Source organism: Notolabrus celidotus, chromosome 10 (assembly GCF_009762535.1).
Source record: "Notolabrus celidotus isolate fNotCel1 chromosome 10, fNotCel1.pri, whole genome shotgun sequence".
Taxonomy (NCBI): Eukaryota; Metazoa; Chordata; class Actinopteri; order Labriformes; family Labridae; genus Notolabrus; species Notolabrus celidotus.
In genome coordinates, this window is record NC_048281.1 from 34,093,445 (window position 1) to 34,116,195 (window position 22,751).

The window sequence follows — 22,751 nt, forward strand, 5'->3', positions numbered from 1 at the left end:
TGGGTGTTGATGGAGGAGAGAGCTGCAGCAAATCAGAGACGAAGACTAGCATAGGCCACTACGCTAGATCAGTAGCTAATGGAAGCAACATGAAGCTCTTGCTCAGTTGTCAATAATACAGTAAACTGGTTAAATGCCCTGCATTAACAGCATTTCTCTTCTTCAGAGTGTGTCTCCTGATGGAAACATTCTATCAGCTTCTTCGTAGTTGTCAGCTGTCGTGTCTAACCTTAGCGTTATGAGCTGTACTCACTCACTTCAGGCTCAGTTTCTTGCTACAGGATGCTTCTACATGCAGACTGCTTCTGATTATTGCACATCTAGACTCCATTCTAACAATCAGTCCAGTTTGCATTTAAAGGTGACATATCACGCTTTTTTCATCAATATATATTGGTCTAAGAGGTCCCCAAAACATGTCTTTAAAGTTTATTGCTCATAAAAACACTTTGAAATCAGATTTTGGTCTGCCTGAAAAACCCTCTTCTTCAGCCCTCCTCAGAACAGTCTGTTTTCTCTCTGACCACGCCCCCTCAGGAAGTGGATGTGCCTCGGCTGTCCAGCACGTTGATCTAATATTTACATGTTGGCTGAATATACACGGCTGCTTAGAGATCACGTTACTTCAACCCTCTGAATCTGATCCAGAATCTGATCCTGACGGAGAGGCGCCTGCAGCAGGACCTTTCTGAACCATTGGTTACAGATTTAGTGTTTCTTGTTTTATTTGTCAGTATGTCGACGTGTGTCTTGGTACACAGCTACGAACATGTAGCTATGTGGCTATGCTAACTAGCGCTAGCACTTATCCATGATAAATAAAAATCATCCACTAGATCTTCAAATCTGCAGACGTGGGGAGTCAAACCGACCTCTACCAGAAAGGCAGCAGGACCTTTCTGAAGGATTGGTCACAGATTCTGTGTTTCTTGATGTTTTATTTGTCAGTATGTCGACGTGTGTCTTTGTACATGGCTACGACATGTAGCTATGCTAACTAGCGCTAGCACTTATCCATGACAAATAAAAATCATCCACTAGATCTTCAAATCTGCAGACGTGGGGAGTAAAACCGACCTTCGTGTTTATTAAGACAGCCTACAACTAGCATGCCTCCCTCCTCAGCTCCTTGTTAGCACACGTGTGCAGGGAATGAAAAACGGAGGAGGGGATGAGTTGTATTTTATACAGTCTATGGGCTGAACAAGCTCCGAGCTCTGACTTCCTGTTACAGACCGGATGGCGTTGTTACGTAACAAAAACACTGAAAACTAAAACGGCTGGTTTCAGCACACATTTACAGAAAGGTGGAGAAATCAGAACAGGGGCAGAATGGATTCTTTTCATTCTCGGGGGGTTTGTAGACAGGGACACATATTTCAGGTAGAGAACCATTAAAAAGTCCATTTTGATGATATGTCACCTTTAGAACTTTAACTCAGCTGAAACGTGACGTTTTGGAGGCACAGGCATTTTAAATTCCTCCTTCATCAACACTGGAGAAAAGAAGTCAGAAAGTATAAATAGAGCACATCCTGACATTGAAGGGTCGTCTCTATTTTAGAGCCTCTTACCTTTTATTACCATCCATCTCCTCCATCACTTCAGGTTATATTTAGCTCACACTGAATCTGCACATCCAGGTCACTGCTGGGGTACTTTAGTGAAGGCTTTTTAGGCTGTTCGCACATGAAGGTTAGAGTATTCATGCTGCTTGTCCATTTACCTGATGTCCACTCCACCTCCAGCAGAGCGTGCATTATTAAGGCGGAGAGCAGCTCTAAAAATGGATCTGGAACTATTTCTGATGTTACTTTTATGTTTGAGTGAACATTTTTGCTCAGAGTAGAAGTTAAGAATGAGGATTGCTTAAAACTTTCTAGATATGGATTTATACAATAAAAGCCTAAGAATAACCAAGTGCTACCTCCAAAGTTTAACTGTAAAACCAGCCTCCTGCACGTTATCATCCACTGAAAGTTTGCTGGAAAAATTCAGTGTTGATGGCATGTTTCTCAGTGATCTTTAACATTGAAACAGCATATTTAATGAGCTTTCAAAATAGAGGATAACATGACCTTTTATACAGTTGGTTAACCCAAATAATGGCATTTAAGCAACCTTGAAGTAACCTTAATTTAGGGAGCCAACCTCTCTGTTTTTCAGGTGTCTCCAATGGTTAGCGATAATCAACTTCCCGTGTGAGTCATAGTTTACAGTCCAAATAGAGACTGCTGAGTCTCAGTTTCACTGTAAACAGTTCCACAGAGGCTTCACTCTGGCTTCCTTCAGCGGTCAGAACCTGAAACAGGAACTGATGTTCTTGTAATTAATGGGTCTTAAGTTTGCTGAAATAACAACATCATGATGATTAGTCAAAAGTCCAAAGTCAAGCTTTGTCAGGTCTGTCCTCAAGAGGAGAAGAAAACTACGTCTGCAATGTTTGTTTGTTGAATGGAGGTCTATGAAAGAGGATTAGAGACACTGATGTTCTTTTTAGCTCTGACCTTCTTCACGGAATGTTCCATTTTGTCTCAGAATTCTGGAATTCTGTCTTTGATGTCAGAATTCTAGAACACCTGCTGTTGGGGGCGGGAGTAGTTCAGTCCAAAGGGACTTGGCTTGGGAACAGGAGGGTCGCCGGTTCGAGTCCTAGCATGGATGAAGTTTGGCAAGTGGACTGGTGGTTGGAGAGGTGCCCTTGAGCAAGGCACCAAATCCCCAACTGCTCGGGTTGCGCTGGTTGATGGCAGCATCCTCACTCTGACATCTCTCCCTAGTGCATGTTGACTGCATGCATAAAAATTGTATGTATATCAAAAACTGTGTGTAGCATAACCAAAATATAACACAAGTGGAAAAATTGAATTTCCTCCATGGGGATTAATAAAAGTACGTTTCTTTCTTCTTCCTCTCCATACAGACTGTTTTTCCTGCTGACACCTGATTGGTGGATACTACTCAGACTACAGACAGAGACCAGATCCCTTTTTAGACTAAAATCCAGACCTCCTGAGATCCAGATTCAACATGTCTCTGAATCAGAATCTGTAATTACAGGTTAGTTGTAGCTGAAAGTAAAAAGCTTTGTCAGGTCTGTCCTCAAGAGGAGAAGAAAACTACGTCTACAATGTTTGTTTGTTGAATGGAGGTCTATGAAAGAGAATTAGAGACACTGATGTTTCTTTTTAGCTCTGACCTTCTTCACAGAATGTTCCATTTTGTCTCAGAATTCTGGAATTCTGTCTGTGATGTCAGAATTCTAGAACACTTGCTGTTGGGGGCGGGAGTAGCTCAGTCCAAAGGGACTTGGCTTGGGAACAGGAGGGTCGCCGGTTCGAGTCCTAGCATGGATGAAGTTTGGCAAGTGGACTGGTGGCTGGAGAGGTGCCCTTGAGCAAGGCACCAAATCCCCAACTGCTCGGGTTGCGCTGGTTGATGGCAGCATCCTCACTCTGACATCTCTCCCTAGTGCATGTTGACTGCATGTGTGTAGCATGACTAAAATATAACACGAGTGGAAAAATTGAATTTCCTCCATGGGGATTAATAAAAGTACATTTCTTTCTTCTTCCTCTCCATACAGACTGTTTCTCCTGCTGACACCTGGATACTACTCAGACTACAGACAGAGACCAGAACCCTTCTCAGACTAAAATCTAGACCTCCTGAGATCCAGATTCAACATGTCTCTGAATCAGAATCTGTAATTACAGGTTAGTCGTAGCCGAAAGTAAAAAGCTTTGTCAGGTCTGTCCTCAAGAGGAGAAGAAAACTACGTCTACAATGTTTGTTTGTTGACTGGAGGTGGGATCCATCATTTCTGATGCATTCAAGGGAGTCAGGAAATCTAAGCGCTGCTTGTCTTTAGTGACACAGCATCAAGCAGATTGGTGTCTCAGTGTAAATGTTTGATGTAGAACAGATTGTTAGCTGCTCTGGACTGTGTTCCTCCTGCTTTTGCTCTCCATGCAGACAGTTTTTCCTGCAGATATCTGATTGGTTGACACAACTCAGACTACAAACGGACTACAAGGAGAGCCCAGAATAACAGGCAGCTTTCTTTACATGTACAAAAGTGTCATATGATATAAAGTTTGACTTAGTTTAATAATAATAGTAACGCTGAATAATGTCTGAGTCCCAGAAGCGAGTGGAACAGCAGCTAGCTAAAAGGTGATATCTGGTGTTCGCCTCTCTGTAATCTCCTGGCTGTCAGATTGTTTTCATTATTTTCAGGAAAAGCCAGCAGGGATTAAAACACTGACACAATAACTGTTTGAGAGGAGCTTTGTCTGCACTGACGAAGCATTTCATCCCTCCATTATCCCCCACGTGTCAGTAAAGTGATTGCACACAGGCTGAGTGGTAAGCACATGTTGTTTTGAATAATATGAATATGAACATTTAATCTGAGAGAGAGTGAGCAGAAAAGATCAGTTTCAATAATCTGATCAGAGTGGGATTAAAGCAGCAGAAGGCAGGAAACAGGAAGAGAGGGATTTGAGATTGAACGTCACTTAATCAGCGAGGAGTCCAGGTTTTAATGTTGAACACACTCAGCCCTCCTTGGCTTTAATCAGCGCTCACGGTCAGGAGGTAACGAGGGTTTGACAGAGAACATCCACAGCTCAGAGGGATTCTGGGGGAAATTTCTCAATGATTCATGGAGAGCAGCTCGTTTTATAATTTAAGGGCTGTGGGGCCGTGAATGTGAACCGCCTGCTGTGAAACAACAGGAGACTCATCTTGAACCATTTCTGACCCCACAGCGAGATCCTGTCCTCCAAAATCCACCAGACTATTGATGCTTTGGATTATATCTGAGGTGCAAATGCAGAAATGGGGTCTGTTAAAGGGGAGATCATGTAAAAAGCTTCTTTTTACTACATATTCAACCTTATAGACATGATCTTGGCAATGACTGCTTAACCCTGTAAAGCCTGAACCATCAAATAACTGTCAGAAAATTTTTTCAATTCTTTGAAAATGGAGTGTTTATTGGACCTTCTGACAAATAAAATAAATTAAATAGCAATTTTCATATATGAGTTTTAATTTGTATCATATTTGATACATCAGGCATTTTGGTGTAATTATTTTGCTCAAAGTTTCTTATTTTTTAAACAAACTAAAACTTTTAAAGGTGACAAATCACGCTTTTTTCATCAACATATATTGGTCTAAGAGGTCCCCGAAACATGTCTTTAAAGTTTATTGCTCAAAAAAACACTTTGAAATCAGATTCTGGTCTGCCTGAAAAGCCCTCTTCTTCAGCTCTGCTCAGAACACTCTGTTTTCCCTCTGACCACGCCCCCTCAGGAAGTGGGTGTGGCCTTGGCTCTCCGGCACGTTGATCTAATGTTTACATGTTGGCTGAATATACACGGCTGCTCACAGACCCGCGTTACTTCAACCCTCTGAATCTGATCCTGACGGAGAGGCGCCTGCAGCAAGACCTTTCTGAACCATTTTTCTGAACCAAACACAGATTTAGTGTTTCTTGTTGTTTTATTTATCAGTATGTCGACGTGTGTCTTGGTACACAGCTACCAACATGTAGCTATGTGGCTATGCTAAGTGGCGCTAGCACTTATCCATGATAAATAAAAATCATCCACTAGATCTTCAAATCTGCAGACGTGGGGAGTCAAACCGACCTCTGCCAGAAAGGCAGCAGGACCTTTCTGAACCATTGGTCACAGATTTAGTGTTTCTTGTTGTTTTATTTGTCAGTATGTAGACGTGTGTCTTGGTACACAGCTACAGCTTAAGCTACGACATGTAGCTATGTAGCAATGCTAACTAGCGCTAGCACTTTTCCGTGACAAAGAAAAATCCACTAGATCTTCAAATCTGCAGACGTGGGGAGTAAAACCGACCTTTGTGTTTATTAAGACAGCCTACAACTAGCATGCCTCCCTCCTAAGCTCCTTGTTAGCACACATGTGTGCAGGGAATGAAAAACGGAGGAGGGGTTGAGTTGTATTTTATACAGTCTATGGGCTGAACAAGCTCCGAGCTCTGACTTCCTGTTACAGACCGGATGGCGTTGTGACGTATGAAAAACACGGAAGTCTGAAACGGCTGGTTTCAGCACACATTTACAGAAAGGTGGAGAAATCAGAACAGGGGCAGAATGGATTCTTTTCATTCTCAGGGGGTTTGTAGACAGGGACACATATTTCAGGTAGAGAACCATTAAAAAGTCCATTTTGCATGATATGTCACCTTTAAAAATAAAGCTTCATTGGTGACGTGACCGTCCTTAACTTTGATCTCAAAGGTCTGGAACCAGAGTAGAGTATTTCACTAAAGCAAACTTCTTCAATGACTGAACTGGGTCACTTCTCTGAGGTTTAACTGTAAGAAGCCATTCTAAATAAACCCTCCAGGTTGTTTACTTAACCTACTCAGTGATTTCATAATTCACTGTAATGCTGTGTCATCATTGGCTGTTCCACATGTTGAGTCATTTCTCAAACAGGCCCTGCAGAGAGAAGCTTTATCTGCAGATTAATCTAAACCCTGCTGCTAAGAACAGGAAGCAGAAGAACGGAGCTGAATTATTCTCTGTGTACTCAACCCGTCTCAGACGTTTGGCAGCAGCACATATGGGTTTCTTTAAACGCTGATTTGATGTGCCTGTTAAAAAAGGGGTTTGGTGTAGAAATGAGAACGTCAGCTGTTGTGCTCAGTTTGAAGGGTTTTTCACGGACGATAATTCAAAACTCAGAGGAGAATGAAGTTACTCACATATTTGTATGACTGCTTTATGTTGTTAGAGGGACGAGGAGCTTCAAAGCTTTTTAAATACATAAGTCTGTACACCAATGTGTGACTTTAAATGAATTTATGTTGTTTTTAAGACATTATTTTACAAGTTTTCCCAACAAAACCAGGTTTTTGTCAGCGTGGTTTTGAAATCTGAAAATGTGAGGGTTGAAGTTTTGTGGATATTTGTTGAGTGGGTAGATTTCCTCACTTTAAAACCTGCCGCAAGTGTCATTGGGGACACTTACTGTAAAGCAGATCCTGAACCCATGAGCTCATCTGGTCAGCAGAAAACATATGTGAGGAAATTTAAAACCCTCCACGTCCTCCAGAGAGGGACGCAGAGAGGTGTGATCTCATTCGGTCAATGCATTATTGATGATGACTAAATGCATTTACAGGGTTAAAGAGTGGAAGCAAATGTAGTCATCCATATAATGAAAGAAACAGCTCAACAACAGGGGAGCAAAAAACTATAATTTTCTAATATTATTATTAAAATTTCATAAAACAAGCCAAATATTCTGTTAGCATGTTTTACAACATAGAGGAGCGATGAATCCTGACATTGAAAAAGCCAAAACCACAGAATTGTTTTTTGGCGTTGATGCATTTTTGATAAAGCTTATAGTTAGAGCTGGATCAGGCTTGGACCAGGTCTTAGTTCTGCTGCTATAGGCTTAGACTGACACACTGGGATCCTGTCTTTCCCTCTCTTTCTTTCTTTCTTTCTTTCTTTAACCAGGTAAGAGACTCATTGAGATTTAAAACCTCTTTTTCAAGAGTGACCTGACCGAGACGGCAGCACAAAGTAGGTTACAACATACAAGCACACAAAACAACACAAATAGAATACGGTCACAGTTTCACATGGTTACATGATTACACAGTGCAATCACAAGATCCAATGGAGCTTGTTTCTCTGTCTTTTATGAGTGACTTGAATTCCCCCAGAGTTACAAGATGTGTCAGTTTCAAGTCCTTCTGCGCATCATTCCAGGTAAACGGGGCTGAACATTTAAAAGCCTTTTTGCCCAGTTCAGTTCTGACTCTCGGGACCTGCAACTGTATGATGTCCTGAGAGCGCAGGTCATATCGGCTCTCTCTGCCTGTCTCTTACTTTAACTCTTCCTGTCCCATTAAAGTTACTAACCATAGACCTTTCTGGAGTCCCTGAGCTCCCTTGTCTCGTAGGTTCCTCTGGATCTCTGCTGCTGTGGACGTGCCAGACTCCAGCTGCTACAACTACTAACCAACACGGTCTCAGCAGATGTGTGTCTTTCATATGGTCATCATAGCTAAAGTCTCTAAAAGTAGTATGGGAGGTCGAGCCTTCAGTTATCAAGCACCTCTCCTTTGGAATCATCTACAAGTCAGGGTCCGGGAGGCAGACACCCGCTCTACTTTTAAGAGTAGGCTTCAAACTTTCCTTTTTGATAAAGCTTATAGTTAGAGCTGGATCAGGCTTGGAACAGGTCTTAGTTATGCTGCTATAGGCTTAGACTGACACACTGGGATCTTGTCTTTCCCTCTCTCTCCTCTCTCTGTCTGTCTCTTACTTTAACTCTACCTGTGCCGTAAAAGTTACAAACCATAGACCTTTCTGGAGTCCCTGAGCTCCCTTGTCTCGTAGGTTCCTCTGGATCTCTGCTGCTGTGGACGTGCCAGACTCCAGCTGCTACAACTACTACTATCCATCTCCCCACTATCATCTCTCTCTCTCTTCATCTCCCTCTATCCCTCTCTGTGTTTCTTTCTTTCTTTCTTTCTTTCTTTCTTTCTTTCTTTCTTTCTTTCTTTCTTTCCATGTTTCTTCATCCTTTATGTCTCCTTTTCTTATCAGGTCCTTTCCTTCTATCCTTTCCTTCCCCATTTATTCTCCTCTTTTTTTTCATTCCGTCCTTCTTATTTTTCTTTCTTGCTTTCTTCACTTCCTCCTCTTTTATTCCTTTTTCCATTAATTCCTTCCTTCTTTCTTTCTTTCAAGCCTTTTTCATTTCCTCCCTCCTTCCTCCTTTTTTTCTTCGCTTCTCGCTTCGTTCTTTCCATGTTTCTTCATCCTTTATGTCTCCTTTTCTTATCCCGTCCTTTCCTTCTGTCATTCCATTTATTCTCCTCTTTTTCTTTCTTCTGGTCTCCCTCTTTTCTCTCTTTTCATAGACCTTTCTGGAGTCCCTGAGCTCCCTTGTCTCATAGGTTCCTCTGGATCTCTGCTGTAGATTCCTTTTTTGGGTCTGTTATTCATCCTTTCTTTCTTTCTTTCTTTCCTTCTTTCTCTTTTTTTAGTCCTTCTTACTTACTTTCTGTCTCATTCCTTCCTTTCTCCTTTCTTTCCTTCCTTCTGTCATTCCTTCACCATTTATTGTCCTCTTTTTCTTTCTTCTGGTCTCCCTCTCTTCTCTCTTTTCTTAGACCTTTCTGGAGTCCCTGAGCTCCCTTGTCCCGTAGGTTCCTCTGGATCTCTGCTGCTGTGGACGAGTCAGACTCCAGCTGCTACAACTACTACTATCCGTCTCCCCACTATCATCTCTCTCTCTCTTCATCTCCCTCTATCCCTCTCTCCAACACGGTCTCAGCAGATGTGTGTCTAACATGAGTCTGGTCCTGCTGGAGGTTTCTGCCTGTTAAAGGAAGTTTGTCCTTGCCACTGTAACTTGCTAAATGCTGCAAAGTGCTCTGCTCATGGTGGATTAAGATGAGATCAGACTGAGTCCTGTCTGGAAGATGGGACCGGATCTGATCCGGTCTTGATGTTGGGTCTTTGTTAATAATAGAACATAGAGTACGGTCTAGACCTGCTCTGTTTGGAAGGGGTCTTCAGATAACGTTTGTTGTGATTTGGCGCTATATAAATAAAGATTAATTGATTGATAAATAAGGATGTGGTTGCTCAAAACAATCTAAGACTTAGTTTAAAATTTTGAAAAGCTGTGTTTGTCAATCCAGTCTGGATTAGCTCTGACATGTTGCGTGGGAAGCTTGAATGCAGCGTTGATGTTGTTCTGACATTTTTAAGGTTCCATAGTCTTTAAAAGGTACAGAATATGATAAACTGTTATCATTTCAGTGCCCGCTTGATCATTCAGCAACCAACAGACTACTACAGAGAATAAAATTCCAGAGAGACATGCAGCCATATGTTCAGATTCAACATGTTCTGATGTGTCCGACGCTACATGAATGCAGCATAAGTTTCCCTATTGTAAACATCCATCAGTCTATTATCAATGCTGCTAACTGAGGGGGGTTGGAAGCTATCCCAGCTGTCATTGGACCAGAGGCAGGATACACCCTCGACAGGTCACCAGTCTATCACAGGGCCAACATGTAGAGACAAACCTGCAGGTAATTAACTTAACGAGCATGTTTTTGGACTGTGAGAGGGAGCCAGAGTACCTGTGAGAACCCACGTGTGCACGATGAGAACATGCAAACTCCTCACAGAAAGGAGTCTGCATGGCCGAGGTGTCGTACCAGTAACCTTCTTGCTTGAAACTTTATGAATCTTTGAATTTACTTTCAGCAAACTATTTCAAAGTTCATGCTTCAGGTCAGACCATTTTCTGACAGACACAGTTAGCCTCTTTAGAGCTGAATGAGCCCCGGCCTAAATGCAGTGACCACATCTACTCCTACCCGTGCCTGAAGGACTCTATGGTAATCCTGAGAGCTTTTCTATCTTGCAGGGAGAGCGGCTTGAGTGCTTTTTGAATCAGTCTGATGATTTAGAAACCTGGACTCACTGGAGGTTACAAAAACAAGTTTACAGGCCGCTGTGAGGCTGATGGAGCTGACCTCTTCGTGACCTCTCACACATCTGTGTTTTTAAAGAACAGAGCGGTTTATCTCTGGTTCTGGTTTCACTCTTTAACCCCGCTTGTTCTCCTTTTAAATCTGCTCTCATTAATGAGCTCACACGGCTTAGTGTGTGATATCAGAGTCAGCGGTTCAGACTGAGATGGGCTGCTCATGTTATTAAATTTCTAATGAGAGACACTGAAGAGACACAGATATTACACAAGAACACGTCGTCTAATGACCCGGGCAACTTTAAAGTCTAACACATCAAAGAAGCAGATTTCAGCTGATCCAGAGTAATGCGGTGAACTCAGTCCACCCTGGATTTTATAACATTCTTCAAACACTGAGAGGGTTTAATCATTACTTCATGTCTCTATATCAGAACTATTTCTTCCGCATATTATCATCTAGTCAGTTTAATCTCACCTAGAAGCATAAATTAATGATACCTGTGTTAAATCAGAACTTTGGTCTTGTTAAGAGTGACATTAAAGGTGACATATCACGCTTTTTTCATCAATATATATTGGTCTAAGAGGTCCCCAAAACATGTCTTTAAAGTTTATGCTCAAAAAAACACTTTGAAATCAGATTTTGGTCTGCCTGAAAAACCTTCTTCTTCAGTCCTCCTCAGAACAGTCTGTTTTCTCTCTGACCACGCCCCCTCAGGAAGTGGATGTGGCCTCGGCTGTCCAGCACGTTGATGTAATGTTTACATGTTGGCTGAATATACACGGCTGCTCACAGACCCGCGTTACTTCAACCCTCTGAATCTGATCCAGAATCGGATCCTGATGGAGAGGCGCCTGCAGCAGGACCTTTCTGAAGGATTGGTCACAGATTTAGTGTTTCTTGTTGTTTCATTTATCAGCATGTCGACGTGTGTCTTGGTACACAGCTACTAACATGTAGCTATGTGGCTATGCTAACTAGCGCTAGCACTTATCCATGATAAATAAAAATCATCCACTAGATCTTCAAATCTGCAGACGTGGGGAGTAAAACCGACCTTTGTGTTTATTAAGACAGCCTACAACTAGCATGCCTCCCTCCTAAGCTCCTTGTTAGCACACGTGTGCAGGGAATGAAAAACGGAGGAGGGGATTCAGTATTATTTTATACAGTCTATGGGCTGAACAAGCTCCGAGCTCTGACTTCCTGTTACAGACCGGATGGCGTTGTGACGTATGAAAAACACTGAAAACTGAAACGGCTGGTTTCAGCACACATTTACAGAAAGGTGGAGAAATCAGAACAGGGGCAGAATGGATTCTTTTTATTCTCGGGGGGTTTGTAGACAGGGACACATATTTCAGGTAGAGAACCATTAAAAAGTCCATTTTGCATGATATGTCACCTTTAAAAACTATGTAATTGAAAAATATCCTCTGGGGAACATGCTTTAGCAGATATATCAACTTTTTTGGAGCACAGTGCTCCATTTTTGATTTGTAGTTTAAAATAAAGGACCAAAGAAGACATCAATCACCACATCTTGAAGTGCTTTTGTTGCACTGGCCAAGAATGATTGAACTACTGCCTCAATGAAGCCCATGTAGCTTTGATAGCGGCCTTCAGTTCATCTATATATTTAGCTCATGTGTTTCTCATCTTCCTCTGGGATAAATATCTCACAAATACTCAATGGGGTTCAGGTTAGATGAGCCAATCAAGCACACTAATATCATCAATATCAGTAAACCATGTGGTGGATGTTTAGGCGCTGTGGGCAGGCGTAATGTCCTCCATAATGTTCGTCAGCAGATGAAGCATGAAGTGCTCTAACATCTCCAGGTAGACACGGGCGGCAGTACCTCAGGGACTTGGCTTGGGAATCACAGGGTCGCCGGTTCAAGTCCCAGAGTGGACAAAGTTTGGCAAGGGGACTGACTGGTTGCTGGAGAGGTGCTGGTCCATTTGCCTGGGAACTGCCGAGGTGCCCTTGAAACCCCAACTGCTTGGATAGTGCTGGTTGATGGCAGCCTCCACACCCTGACATCTCCCCTAAGCATGTCCATAGCATGCTTGTGCATGATTGTATGTATAACAAACTATGTGTGGATGTAGCATGATCAAAATGAGAACACGAGTGAAAATTTTAAACTATTAATAAAGTACATTTACCTTTACCTTTACTGTGTTGACTTTGGACTTGATAAAACACAGAAGACCAACCACAGCAGGCGACATGGCCCCCCAAACCATCACAGACTGCAGAAAGCTGTACCTCTCCGCTCTTCCTCCAGACTCTAGGACCTTGATTTCCAAATGAAATGCAATCCACAAACCTGACAAATCACGAACTCAGACTTTTTGTTGTACAGCATCATTTCAGTCTGTTTGTTGTCATTAAATCAAAGAAAAATGTGTTAATTTTGGTTTTTGATGCTTCAGTAAGACATCTCTGCTGACTTTCGTGTGACTTGCTTGATACAGTGAAACTGAGACTCAGAGGAGACAGATGGACAGGCAGTAGTTGGTGTCCATGAGAGAAATCCTGGTACTGATCCAAGATAACAGGTCATCCAACTAGGCACTGATTGACCTCAAGGAACTGGAAGCAGCAGGAAAGCTCATCTAGACACAGTTCATGGTTAAGGAGGGAGATTAACCCAGCTGAGTCCTCTTCTGGTTCACGTTATGAACCTAGATATAAAAGTTTTGGATGTATATGAAAGGCCAATTTTTAAGCAGTATGTTTAACCAGCCCAAATAAACTCAAATGATCTTGTGTCAAACTGTTGAGGGTAGTTCAAGACAAACATTCTGTTGTTTTAAGACCGAACACACTCAAAAAAGTCTTGTAATGCTAAGCTAACTTCATGCTTGGTCACCTTCCTGTTTAAATGACTGTCAGAGGTAGATTTAAGGAAGGTTTAGGCGCTGTGACTCGTTGCAAATGTTGTTGATTTCTAGTTGAACGTAGTCTTGAGTTCTGATTGGATGGAGCTACACAGAAGGTCGAGAAAACATCCTAAACAACTCATTAATATCCTCAGGGGACCATGAATGTCAGGCATAATTTCATGAAATCCGGCGGTTAATTACAATCATAAACAGGAGGATGGATTATCGTTATTGTGACAGAATCAGGCCACAAAGACGCTCCTCCTGTCACTACAGGGAAGGGCAGAGCACAGATATTCTGCCCTCTTGTTGCCTGTCTTTGTGTGCCGTGTGAATGTGAAGGGGGGGTGGCTCTCTGCCAAACAAGTCCCGTCCCTGTGGAGTTGGAGCGGGGGGGGGCGGGTCGTGACATTCCTACACCCCTGAAACAGCCCGACGGCCCCGGACAGCTGGCAGAAAACCAGCTGACGTTGTTACCATGTGAACGCCTGTCTTTGCTTTCATCCTGAAACAATGAATGTGACCGACGCAGTGGCCCTTTAATCCAGCTCTCCTCTCTCAGAGTCACAGTCTGACCTCGCAGCTTTGTTCGGGATGGTCGAGTCCTAACTTTCTGCTATTGCTTTGGTTTCATTAGAGAGCTGTTAGCTGCTGTTTACCGCCCCAAGACAGTATGTCTCACTTGTTATATAGGAGGGGAGCAGACCCCAGGAGCATTGTATGAACCCTGTTTATCACCATCATTAATCTGAAATCAAACCAAACTGGCTGGTCTCCTGTTGGGTTTTGGGTTTGGGTGCAAGAGAGTTTTTTGTAGGTCCCAACATGCTAAATATGCACACCAATTTTCATACATGTAACCTCTATGGAGACCCTGTTTTTAAGTTTTTAAAGGACACTGGATTTTTTGCCAGATCTGATGTGTATGCAAAGTTTCATAAGTTTAAGGCAAGTCCAGGCCAATTTACATTAAACTGATTCCTGGCATTGCATTAGGGACCTTTTATTGAATTGCCCTTGGACCTCAGCATCAGGTAGTGGTATTACAGGCCATGCAAATACATGCTGATTGTACATGTTCAGCTTAAAACTGAGATTTAAGATTTATAGAAAAGTCTAAGAGCATTGAATTGCAACCTGGCAATTCTGAATAACAAAAACAGAACAGTTGCACGTTCGCAAAGTGCCTCTCCCACCATAAACACAATCCTCTAAGCAGCTATAAAAGGCCACGTCAATGTACCGAGTCACAATAAGAAAACAATGTGATGCCATGAAAGAGGTCACTTGCTTTGCTTTGCAGAGCTTTATGGTGAGTTTCAGCTCATTGTTATCAGTCCAGCACAAAAAACGCTCTGTTTCAGTCTGTTTTTAGATTTCGATTTCAGAGAGAAAAAAGCTTGTAAACAACAGCTGCCTGCTTTATCCCAAAAGGAGGTGGTGGAGACCAAAAACAGAGCAAGAAAATTACAAACTTTAATCTTGTACAGCTGACTTTCAGGTTTTCAAGTCATGTATGTCATGTCTCGTCAGTTATGTTAAGTTTGCACCTTCTACGTCAGTCTTGCCTTTCATGTTTGTCATGTCCGCTTTTATTTTGTAGTCATGTCTCTCCTTTTGTTTCAGGCAACTTCACTTCATGTCCTGGTGTTTTCTCGCCATTGTGATTGTTGTCCCCGACCCTCATTGTTTCCACCTGTGCCCCATTACCTCCTGTATAAAAGTCTGCGTCTTCCCCTTGTCCTGTGCCAGATCGTCGTGTCTCGTCTGTCGTTTATGTTCCTTCATTCTATGTCTCCAGAACCAAGTACCACGTTTGTTTCTTTTGTTTTTCACCAGGTAGAGTTTGAGTTTTCCTTTTGTTACTTTGTTGTAGTGTCTCCAGCCTTCATGCTGTGATTTTTTTTATTACTTAGTCGAATAAAGAGCCTCTTTTTGTTGCAAACTTTGGAAGTCGTGCATTTGGGTCCTTATTGCCAATCTTTGTCAATGTAAGTGTAAGGAGAAACCAATGTTTTATTTAACTGTAACTGCAAATAGGGCTTTCTGTGATGTAGTTCAAAAGAGGTTTGGTTCAACCGGCACACGGGAAGTCATGATGTCAGTCCAGGAAAGGTTATAAGTCTAGTAATTTGTAACCAGGCAGATTTAAAGGTGTAGATAACTTAATGTTCTCTGTGTTTTGGTTTACGTCCAAATGTAAACAGAGTGTTAGATCATTTAAACAGGTTTGCTAAAACGGCGTCCAAGGTGGAGATTTTGGAAAACTCAGTTTTGTCGTTGTCATGTGGGCGGCAAAAACAAACATTTTGGGAAACGCTGACGTACCTGCATATGACAATTGTTGTTTACATGTATTGCACATGCTCCAAGATAGTGGGCTACCACTTTGTTTACGTCTTCTTTGTTCTGTTGGGTTTAATTACACACTCTCTGCTGTTCTTCATCATTATACTGCATTATAGATGACGACAAACAAAGAAAACAATCATGTCTGTGTGGAGTTACAATCAGAGTGAGCTCTCCTTGAGCTGTAATCTGCAGATCAACACAAACAGACTCATTCAGTGCTTTTAGTTTTCAGGCCTATCCAAAAATAGGACATACAGAGTCTGAATGAAGTCCCCGATACAAGAGACCAACAGAAATAGCAGAGAGCAGTTACTGTGCTGATTCTGTCTCCTGTTCATGTGAGGATGCATTTCTCTGCAGCAACAGTCGAGCCTTGTTGATCCTTTTCCATGTTTTTTATTGGTTAGTGTAAAAAAAACAACAACAACAAACAAAGACGGCAGCAGTCGAGTAAATGCTCTCAAGGCTCCTCAGCCAAAAAACGTTACCACCAACTGACTCCAGGACAGAAGGCTGCTCTGTCCTCGCACTTTGGCAAACACCCACTTTAGGAGCCGAGTGACCGCAAACACACACACACACACACACACACACACACACACACACACACACACACACACACACACACGGAGTAATCCTGTCCTCCTCGCTCAGAGGTGATAATGACTTCTTGATATCATCGGCGAGGTGCGAAGCTCCGAGTCGCACGTTTTGACGCTTTAATGCGCTTTTCCCTCTTTTCGCATGCCGGACGTTGCCATGGCGACGGCCTAAACTGTCAGCATAGAGACAAAGAGCTTGAATGAGATTATGGAGAGATGCAGATCCACATCGAACAGACACAGAGAAGCAGGAGAGACACAGAGAGAGAGGCAGAATACTGATATTATGAGCCGTGTTTCCAAACATTAGGATCTTTAATAGAAATGTGATTTCTATGGTTGTTTATTTTTTGAGTCAGGACTCGTGGAAACACCTCTGATGACAGTCTTTCCCCTCTTTGCACTTCAGCAGAGAGCTCCAAGGAGAGATTTATATCTACAGAGAGCATCAGCTGTTCACATCCACAGTCCAATATCACCACTTTAATGAGCAGAAATGTTTCCACACTGAAGTTTGAGGCTATTCATGTCAACATCACCTGATGTGAGAGAGACTTCATGTACCTTCAGCAGGAGACCGAGCTCTCTGTTCATCCACGGCCTCTGATTTGGGAACGTTGCACTTCTGTAATTCCAAGGGTTGGGACACTGTTTATGAAGTCCAACACAGAAGAGGCATAGTATGGTGTTAGATTTATGTCATAACGGGCGAGCTCCTAAAAACATACAGTATCTCACAACAGTGGGTACACCCCTCACATTTCTTCTAAAGATGAAGCACAAGAAAACCTGCAAACAATTTGCTAAAGACAAGCAGACTAAGGACATGGATTACTGGAACCATGTCTTGTGGTCTGATGAGACCAAGATAAACTTATTTGGTTCAGATGGTGTCAAGCGTGTGTTGAGGAAACCAGGTGAGGAGTACAAAGACAAGTGTGTCTTGCCTACAGTCAAGCATGGTGGTGGGGGTGTCATGGTCTGGGTCTACGGTTCATTGAGGGAACCATGAACACCAACATGTACTGAAGCAGAGCATGATCCCCTCCGTTCAGAAACTGGGCCACAGGGCAGTACTCCAACATGATAACGACCACAAACACGCCTCCAAGATGGCCACAGCCTTGCTAAAGAAGCTGAGGGTGAAGGTGATGGAGCGGCCAAGCATGTCTCCAGACCTAAACCCTATTGAGCATCTGTGGGGTCTCCTCAGACAGAAGGTGGAGGAGCGCAAGGTCTCTAACATCCACCAGCTCTGGGATGTCATCATGGAGGAGTTGAAGAGGACTCCAGTGGGAACCTGTGAGGCTCTGGTGAACTCCATGCCCAAGAGGGTTCAGGCAGTGCAGGAAAATAATGGTGACCACACAAAATATTGACACTTTGGTCCCAATTTGAACATTTTCACTGGAGGGGTGTACTTACTTTTGTTGCCGGTTGTTTAGACATTAATGGCTGTGTGTTGAGCTATTTTAAGGGGACAGTGACTACTTTACTTTGTATCAAAGTGTCATATCTTCAGAGTTGTCCCATGAAAAGATATAATTAAATATTTGCAGAAATGTGAGGGGTGTACTCACTTTTGTGAGATACTGTATACACGAGCAGATAAAAATATTTCACACGTGCAGATATGAGGACCTTGCAAGGGAATTCAACAACTGAGAGATATTTAGGCAGCTGAGAGAGTGCATAAAAACATAGGGGCAGAAGTAGGGGATGACTCTGCTTGTGATCAACAATTCGAACGAGTACAAATCAGCACTGCGCAGAAACAGTTTCTGTCCGACAGAGAGAGCAGAGAGGAATACGCGCTCGCTTGGGCTGGGAATTGATAGGATTTTATCAATGTCAATGCCATTGTTGATTCTGCTTATCAATCCAATTCCTTATCAATTCTCCTGACAAGACCTGAGGGTTTTTTTGAGGGCCAAAAGGAACCATTTTATTTTTTCCAGAATTATGTCTGCACAAGACTGAACATGAACATATTCAACTTGAACATACTAAACAACAAGTTGACCTCATTTTCGGCCGCATGAGTCCGGACGTGGATCCTCGAGTCTGGAGGAAAAGACTTTGAATTTGAAGAGGAAAAACACTTTTCCTCCAGGGGTCATCGCGGAGGTATTTTACCCGCTCTCACTGCCTCATTTTCGGCCGAGTGTGACACGAAATGCAACCTTCCGCGACATGACGTAACGTCGTGCTGGGAAATGAATCATTAAGAAGAATCAATAACATTTGAGGTGTACAATTCCAATTGAATTGATCAATTGGAACCGGTTCTAAGTCAGATCCGGTTTTCGATTCCCACCCCTAGCGCTCGCGCAGGCACTGCTCTGCTCTCGAAGCTGAGTTCTGCTCACTTGAGTCAAACTTCTTTGGACAATTCAGACGTGGAGACCATGTGACGCTCTGACCCTCTGATGATTGGTTAGCTTTCAACTTGACCACAACTACAGCGCTGTGCTGCGTTCCGAAAACGCAACCGGTGGTTTGTTCACGGACAAGAGAGCACTGAGCCAAACCACAGCGGATCGGATCTGGTGGAAGTCCTGATGTGTGAGAAAGAACTGAACCTTCTGTGAAGAAGGTCAGTCCTAGAAAAAAACCATCAGTGTCTCTAATCCTCTTTCATAGACCTCCATTCAACAAACAAACATTGTAGCCGTAGTTTTCTTCTCCTCTTGAGGACAGACATCCCATAGGAAAATACATTTAGAGAGGAGATCTCAAAAGTGTTTCATGTATGTCTCCTAGACGACAATGAGATCTGTTTGAAAGCAAAATGAGACTATAGCTTATATCTCCTGTTTCTCATTCTTGCCTCCAGAAAAAAGTTGCAAAAAGCCTCAGCTTAGTCTCCCTTTCAGTTCAAAAGGAGATCTGGTCAAAATCTGAAATGATTCTCAGGTATTTCTCAAGTGTTGTGACTCCTTTTGAGCTCAGGTGGAGAAATCAGGGAGCTCTCTCAATTGTCTCAATCTAACCTCATCCATTTGTCTTTTGTCAGACTCAGTTTTTGTGTCTCAAGCTGAGCTCAGAGTATGACTTTTGACTAATCTGCATCATGATGTTGTTATTTCAGCAAACTGAAGACCCGTTAATTACAAGAACATCACAAGATCATCAGTTTCTGTTTCAGGTTCCTACAGAGAGAAGCTCTGTGGAACGTCCTGTTTATAATGAAACTGAGACTCACCACAAACAGATGAACAGGCGCTCCTCTGGGGGATGTGTGAATCTAGAAATGACTGTTTAAGTTTCAGATGCATGGAAAGGAAATCTTGTCTGGAGGTCATTTATCCATGAACACTGAGGCTCTGGATGCTGTGTTGTAAAGCTGAAGGTAGGTGGTGTGAGTGGATGGTTTTCATATACTGAGCTCAGAGTCTCCCTCATCGTTTCAGCTTCAACAAATCAATGTTTGAATGTTTGTTGAGTCTAAACTTCACGAGGTGGTTTCCTAAATCAAACCGCAGCTTACCCAGAGTTATGACTGATCGGATCACACATGAGTCATTACGGGGAAGCCTTTGTTACCATAACCACCCAGAGTTTGTAGAGACGTTGAGTCAAACTCTTCCTCCTGCAGACTTCCCACACTGAGCAGAATCACACACACTCCATCAGCGATAGAGACAAACAAAGCTGCAGCTGTTTCCACGTCTGAGCAGCTGACCGCTCCGTCTCTGAGCTCATATCAGAAAACGCAGCTCTGACGGAGACTCTGAGACGATCAGGAGACAGGCCGTCGACCAGTCAGCAGTTTACACTGACGGTTCGTCACAGCGGGAGGAGAGGGACAGAAAGACCACAGATAAAAACCTGAAGACGTCTGTATGAATCAGCTGAGGGATCAGGGAGGTTATCAGGGTCAGGATGTTTCTGAGGAGGGGTGTAACCAAGATTCTGAGCCACATTTAAAGGAGCAGTCTGCTGTTTCTCTGCATCATTTATTGACTAATCCATTAAAGGTGCAGTGTGTAATATTTCAGCAGCATTTAGACAGACGTTGATGGAATATAATATTCATAAGTATCTTAATAAGTGTAGAATCACCTGAATGTTAAATAGTTTGCTTTTAATTTGGAATGAGCCTTTATATCAACATAAGGAGCGGGTCCACTATCATGGAGGCCGCCATGTTTCTACAGCAACACAAAGCAGACAAGCTAGTAGCAAACGTGTTTTGTTATTCAGTGAGTGGCTGCAAGAAATGCACCAGCTGGAAGAAGAAGAAGAAGAAGAAGAAGAAGAAGAAGAAGAAGAAGAAGAAGAGGAGAGCGGTTGTTTGGTGCACCAAACAACTTGTATTAATAGATGTTTTTAATGGTAAAAACTTGGCAAATGGAGGATCATACTTATAGTGCATCACAGGAGCTTCTTGTCCACTATCAGGCCACCATCACTATAGTGAAGCCTATAGTTATGCTGCTATAGGCTTAGACTGCTGGGGGAACTGGAGCACTGACACACTGGGATCCTAGCTCACCCCCTTCCTCCCAACCCCCTCATCACCTCCTTTAACTCTGCCTGTCCCATTAAAGTTACTAACCATAGACCTTTCTGGAGTCCCTGAGCTCCCTTGTCTCGTAGGTTCCTCTGAGCTGCCGTAGACGTCCTCCTGCTGTTGTCACAGTCTGCTCATCTCCTCCCCTCTGTCAGTAATTTTCCACTCTCCTTGCCTCTGCTCCACTCTGCTGGCCGGCCACGCCCCCTCATCAGGCAACCCAGTTCACCTGCACACTCACCTGCTCCTCATCTGCAATCAAGCTGGTATATAAGCAGCAGCCACTCTCCACTCCTTGCCAAGAGGCTACAGGATAAAATCTCAAATATCCTGTAGCCTCTTGAGTCCTTTGCCTCCCTCCTCCTCCCGCCACACAGATAACCATGGACAGAAAAGGGTTACAACACCCTGAGCTGTCCCACCAGGCTCAAGAAATCACCTAACCTAACCTAACCACTCCTTGCCAGATTGTTCTTTGACCTCATGCAAGACTTTCCAGCGTTCTTCTCCGGACTGATCTCCCGTTGCCGACCCTGCCTGCCCGTGACCATCCCTCCTCGCCGCTTCCCAGGAAAACACCTACGCCTTCTGTCCCTGACTACGAGTTCTGCCTTCGCCCTTCTGGGGTTCTGCCTGTCCGTCCTCGTGGCCGTTTGGCGTCCTGTTCTCCTGCGGAGTACGAGTGAGTCTGTTCTTCAACTCCCTCCGGGATCTGTCTGTCACCTGTGCTTGATTCGTCAGGCTGTCATCGAGCCCCGAGAGACTCGATTCCCTACCTGTGTTCGAGGTAGAGAGACTATTCACCTGTTGCTCGTGTCTATTGAACTGTTCAATAAAGGTCATTACCAACTGATCTCTTGGCTTCCGATACTGCTTGTGGGTCCTAACTCAACCCGTTACAGCTGTGGACGTTCTGGACTCCAGCTGATATGGACGTGCTGGACTCCAGCGGCAACAGCTTCTACTACTCGTCTCATCACTATCACCGCTTTCTCTCATTCTCCTCTATCTGTCTTTCCAGACCCAACTCGGTCAAGGCATGATGGCTGTCTAACATGAGTCTGGTCCTGCTGGAGGTTTCTGCCTGTTAAAGGAAGATTTTCCTCTCCACTGTAACTAGCTAAATACTGCGAGGTGTAATGCTCATGGTGGATTAAGGTGGGGTCAGACTGAATCTTATCCTGTCTTGGTGTTGGGTCTCTGTTCATAATTTGACACAAAGTGGTCTAGACCTCTGTGATGGGTTGGCGAACTGTCCAGGGTGTATCCTGCCTTCCGCCTGAAGCCAGCTGGGATAGGCTACAGCCCCCCGTGACCCCTAACGGGATAAGCGGTCAAGATAATGGATGGATGGATGGTCTAGACCTGATCTGTTTGTAAAAGCATTTTGAGATAACTTGTGATTTGGCACTTTACAAATAAAGATTGATTGATCACTTCACTGAAAGAAGGGGTGAGCAAGGGAGTGTTTCAATCCATTTCTGCACACTGTACCTTTTTTAAAGATCTTTGAAGATGAATTTACAAACACTACAGAAGGATAGAACAAAACACTTGGATTTCATGTTTGGGTTTCTGTCTACAGTGTGCAAAATGTGACATGACATCAATCTTATTCAACTCCCAGTCAAATAAAAAAAAAAACTAAGCATGGTCACAGCCTGCAAAGAAATATCTGTTCACAAAATTCAGAAAGCGTTCCTCCTAAAGTAAGTTAAACACAAAGCATGTGCATCGAAGGAATGAAGAGTCATATCGCCTCTTTTAGTTAAAGAAGATGAAACTGTCCTGAACTAAGACTTACTGAAATGTTGAATCCTCCACTGTAATTCAAAGGATTGTTGCAAGATGACAACTTT